Genomic DNA, 6016 nt, shown 5'->3' with positions numbered 1-6016 from the left:
CAGAAGGCTGAGGCAGGAGGATCACTTTAGCCCAGCAGTTCCAGACAAGCCCAGGCAACATAGCAAGACTCTGTCTCAAACAATAACAACAACAATAAAAGACCAACATTTTGTAGGCCTCTCAGATTAGGCCCTTCCTCATTCAGACACTGTCCCACATGAAAGAAAAGCTGACCCCAGGGAACACGTATTCTATTTTATGGAATGAAGTGTTGCCCATTAAAAGAAAAAAAAAGAAAAAGAAAAACTGACCCCCCAAATGTCCCAGGGGCAGGGGGGCAGGTAGACTCGTTTAAATAAAAACTCAGGCCAGGCACAGTGGCTTATGCCTATAATCCCAGCACTTTGGGAGGCCAAGGCAGACGGATCATGAGGTCAGGAGTTCAAGACCATCCTGGCCAACATGGTAAAATCCCATCTCTACTAAAATACAAAAAATTAGCCCAGCATGGTGGTATGTGCCTATAGTCCTAACTACTTGGAGGCTGAGGCAGGAGAATCGCTCGAACCCAGGAGGCAGAGGTTGCAGTGAGCCGAGATTGTGCCACTGCACTCCACCCTGGCGACAGAGCAAGACTCCATCTCAAAAAAACCACAAACAAACAAAAAACACGTCATACCTGAGAATGCAAGGGACTGAACGGGTTACTAAAGACGGGTAGCAAAGGGCACCAACTGCTGGAGATTCATGAAGTCAGGACACAGCTTTCCAAGTCTCTGTGGACCAGGCCTGTGGCTCCCTACTTAGCAACCAAGCAATAGTCTGAGCAATCAGAGAAGCAGGAGCCTGAAAAATGAACCGCAGAGTCAAAAACTCAGTCTACGGCGGAAACACGTGAGCTGACACTTTCACTCAGATTTAGAAATAAAGTTATTTTGACCTTAGAAAGAAGTGGGCTTAACGAGCTGCAGGAATGAGAAAGGCCACTCTTGCTTCCCCTGGACTGGAAGCAAGAACAAAGCACGATTTGTTCCGGAAGTTGTGACCACAAAAGCTTGATATCTGGGCAAAGTCCCTTTACAGCCACTGCTGGGCAGCCCATCCCCCTCAAGTCCCTGGAGCTCCTGCCTCCTAGGGCCGGAGGAACTCTTCTTTACAGATGATGATGTATTGCTGAGACACCAGGGGGCAGAGGTAGCAGGCCGCGATGGATAAACCCAATGGAAGGAGCCAACTTGCACTGCCATGGTAGGGGAGAAGACATTCACAAACATTAAGCATCGGCTACAGCTCTTGGCGGAGCCTAGGCATGGGGTTCAGAGGGTAGTGTGGATTGGAATAAGGAATAGACTAGACTAGACTAGACTAGAATAGAATAGAATAGAATAGAATAGAATAGAATAGAATAGAATAGGAGGCCAGGCGTGATGGCCCATGCCTGTAATCCCAGCACTTTGGGAGGCCGAGGTGGACAGATCACCTGAGGCCAGGAGTTCAAGACCAGCCTGAACAACATGGTGGAAACCCTGTCTCTACTAAAAATACAAAAATCCCGTCGGCAGGCACCTGTAATCCCAGCTACTCGGGAGGCTGAGGCAGGAGAATCACTTGAACCAAGGAGGCAGAGGTTGCAGTGAGCCAAGATCGTGCCATCGCACTCCAGCCTGGGGGACAAGAGCGAGACTTCGTCTCAAAAGTAGTAATAATAATATAAATGTAATTATATATTTAATATAAATATAATGTAACATAGTATAAGATTATGAAATTATTTTATTTTATATTTAAATATTGTAGCTTTAAGAATTACAGAGGGCCTCTACCCTGATCTGCTTCATATTTAAGATACCAAGATAAGAACAAATAGCCTTCCTATTTCATTCTCCATGTTCAAGACACATTATGGAATTTTACCTTTGTTATAAAGATACATTTTATATTTGATTTTCCTAATGTTGTGGGCAAACTCCTGGGTCACTGGAAGAATTGATTTTCTGGCCTCACTGGCAACAGGGCATCAAAACTGAAAAACAGCCTGAGGAACTGGATGTCATTGGCATCCTCACTGTAATGTTTGCTCAACCTATAAACTTATCACTTAAAATATTAAAGCAGAGTATGTTCAGAAGCACAAGCATAAATAAAAGTTTAAGTGAGGCATTTGTGAGGAGCTTTTCCCTACTTTATTTATTAAACATTCAGAATATCAATTTTAAATAATGAGTGACCTAACTTTGCACAGTAAATGAGCATAGGCAGGTAGCCTGGGGTTCCAGTTTGAGCTCAGCCAATTAACTGTGACCTTGGCCAAATTTCTTTATGTAACTCAGAGCCTGAAGCCTGTTAAGCACTGTCAATAAACTGCTTGTACTAGCAATTCCTGTTCAATCAGTATTTGATCCTTGTCTATTCTTAGCAATCATGAAACTGCCATTGCAAAATTATAACTGAGACAGTGAAAGACATCTGACCTTACTAACTCCATCTTGCTTCCAACCTCCAAGTTGTCCTTGTTCATTCCTGAGTATAGGCCAAACTAACTTTGGGAGAAACTTAGTTTATAATTTATAGTTTGAAACAAAGACGGTAGCAGCCCTTTCTCAAAATGAACTAGACTGCCTTTGTAGAACTAACAAATTAGCCAAAACATTAGAAATTATGGTTTAGAAGTCATGCAGCTGGAGGCTGCAAGATTCTAAACCGCCCCAAATTGCCCCTGGGGATAACGTCACTATTGTGAAGCCTAAGATCAGTTCTTGAGACATTTTGCAGACCCTGAACTTGATGGATCAGCTGGCACCACCCAGACTGGTAAGCTGGTTCATCTGGTCTTGTAGCCCCTACTCAGGAACTGACTCAGTGCAAGAGGACAGCTTCAACTCCCTGTGATTTCATCTCTGACCTGACCAATCAGAACTCCTAATTCACTGGCCCCCTACCCACCAAATTATCCTTAAAAACTCCAGTCCCTAAATTCTCAGGGGGACTGATCTGAGTAATAAAAAAAACTCTGGTCTTCTTGCATAACTCTAGCTCTGTGTGAATTACTCTTTCTCCATTGCAATTCCCCTGTCTTGATAAATCAGCTCTGTCTAGGCAGTAGGCAAGGTAAACCCGTTGGGGGGTTACAATCATAGTTAAAATTAGTTCGAACCACATAAATCAATAATGATCTTTAACAGGAGATGGTAACAAAAGTCCAAGTTGAGGCTTCACCACCTATGAGATCATGGAAATGACTTTTCAAGGAACACAACAATTGGCCCAGAAAAAGCTAGGAAAATAAAATATAAAAAATAGCTATTGAAATGAAAATTACAACAAAGGGAATATAACTTTAAAAGTGAAAACAAGGCAATATAATGCAAGTTCTGTTTTTGAAGTATCGTTGGCCCCCATCCACTGTCCGAGCTTGGTAAGCCCTACCATCTTCCACAGGACCCTGCCACTACCTCTCCAGGATCCCCTCTTCCGCCCATTCGCCACAAGAGCCTTGACTACAGCAACGTGGGTTATTAGCAACATGCAGTCTAATCCCATGCGTACCAAATGGTGTAAATGGTTGTGTACATATCTATGGATGTACAGAGAAAAACTCCTCACAGCATAAACTAAAAAATATCAAGTGGTTCTCTAACATGTGATATATTCTTTTTATATTTTAGAAACTATTGAGAATTGGAAAAAATATTATTATTAATTTTATAATCAGAAAATAAAGCCACTTTTTAAAAAGAAGAAAGCAAGCTCTCAATGACATTCTACTGCAAACAGGGTAAAGTCCAAACTACCATTTAAGGCCCTTCACCCATCACCCCAGATTACTTTTCCAACATTGTATTTTTCTATATCCCTGGCACACACCCTCAACTTCAAACACACTGGATACTCTTTACCCAGAATTCAGCCTTCACAGTCCCACTTTCTTTTTTGTTGCCTAGTCTAGAGTGCAGTGGCACTATCTTGGCTTACTGCAAGCTCCGCCTCCTGGGTTCACACCATTCTCCTGCCTCAGCCTCCCAAGTAGCTAGGCCTACAGGCGACCGCCACCACGCCTGGCTAATTTTTTTGTATTTTTAGTAGAGACCGAGTTTCACCGTCTTAGCCAGAATGGTCTCAATCTCCTGACCTCATGATCCAACCACTTCGGCCTCCCAAAGTGATGGGATTACGGGCATGAGCCACTGCGCCCGGCCCACAATCCCACTTTCAAGCTTTCACCTATCCTGTTCTCATAGCCTGCCTCTTGGAGATGCTCCAGACCTCCCTCTTCCCCACCCTTCCCCACCCCTTCACCCCCAGCCCTCCACTTGCTCTGGTAAGTACCTGGAGCATTCATTTCATTTGGCTATGTCACATAATTAGTTGTATTTAATGTTTTTCTCTTCTCCACTAAGCAGTAAGCTCTTCAAAGGGAGGTTGTGTCTTCTTCCCAGAGTATCTGGCTTACAGCCTTGCACCCAAAGATATCCAATAGATATTTGCTGAAATAAATTATTGAGGAACGCAGAGCATGATACACCTGAGGCAGAAGGCTTTACAGGGGTGGGCCTTGAGGTGGGTTTAAAGAATGGGTAAGGTAGGCCAGGCACAGTGGCTCACGCCTATAATCCCAACATCTTGGGAGGCCAAGGTGGGTGGATCACATGAGGTCAGGAGTTTGATACCAGCCTGGTCAACATGGCGAAACTCCATCTCTACTAAAAATAAAAAATTAGCTGGGTGTGGTGGCACATGCCTGTAATCCCAGTTACTTGGGAGGCTGAGGCAGGAGAAGCGCTTGAACCTGGGAGGCGGAGGTTGCAGTGAGCCGAGATTGCGCCATTGCACTCCAGTTTGGGCAACAAAAGTGAAACTCCATCTCAAAAGAGAGAAAAGAAAAAGGGTGGGGGGGCAAGGCTAGATGGAGTGACTCACACCTGTAATCTTTGGAGGCTGAGGTGGAAGGCTCACTTGAGGCCAGGAGTTTGAGACAAACTTGGGCAAAATAAAAATTAAAAATTAGCTGGGTGTGATGGTGTTGGGCATGAAGGTGCGTGCCCTACTAATTCTACTCCTCGGAGGCTATCCTAAGGAATTACCCAGAAAGGTGCACAAAGTCTTGTATATCAACAGCATCATTTATAAGAATTAAAAACTAGAAACAATATGAACAATGAAGAATAAGAAAACAAAGTATAATACTACATTTATTTGATGCTATCATTAAAAGTTGTATGTTTTTGAAGACTAGCTATTGTCATTGGGGGGAATGCTCACAATATAAAGTGAAGGGGGCATGTTTAAATTGTTTGCATCTTGGGGATAGGGCTGAACTCAGAAATTTCCCCTGGGGACTGGATTGGGGAAAGGGGACCCTTCACATTTTAGTCTTCTCTTTTCTTTTTCAGTAATACTAATAGTAGTGACTATATTACTACTAATAATTCGAGTTATTACTGTAAGCCAAGCATTACGCTAAGTCTTTCGTGTTTATTTTCTCACTTAATCCTTTGAACCATCTGAGCAGGTAAGTACGATTTTCATCATTCCTTTACAGACAAGAAAGCTGAGGCACAGAGAAGTCAAGCCATTGCCCAAGGTAGAGCCAGAATTCAAGTGTGGAATGTTGACTCCAGAGTCTTTGTTTTCTTAGCTACTACAATATGCTGCTTCTGGTTATATATATTTGTAGTACTGCATTTATTTATTATTTATTTATGAGACAGGGTTTGCTCTTGTCACCCAGGCTGGAGTGCAGTAGTGCGATCTCAGCTCATTGCAACCTCCACCTCCTGGGTTCAAGTGATTCACCTGCCTCAGCCTCCGGAGTAGCTGGAATTACAGGCGTGTGCCAACACGACCAGCTAATTTTCGTATATTTAAGTAGAGACGGATTTCACCATGATGGCCAGGCTGGTCTCGAACTCCTGACCTCAGGTCATCCGCCCACCTCAGCCCACAAAAGTGCTGGGATTAGAGGTGTGAGCCATCATGCCCGGCCTGCATTTTTAATTAAGGAACTGATTCTACCTCTGCCAGGCAGTTCCCTTAACTAGAAACCTCTTCCCCGTCTACAGAACTCCCTGATCTCCT

This window comes from Mandrillus leucophaeus, unplaced genomic scaffold (assembly GCF_000951045.1).
Source record: "Mandrillus leucophaeus isolate KB7577 unplaced genomic scaffold, Mleu.le_1.0 Scaffold88, whole genome shotgun sequence".
Lineage (NCBI taxonomy): Eukaryota > Metazoa > Chordata > Mammalia > Primates > Cercopithecidae > Mandrillus > Mandrillus leucophaeus.
The sequence above is the reverse complement of the archived record's forward strand: the minus strand, read 5'-3'. Positions refer to the sequence as shown.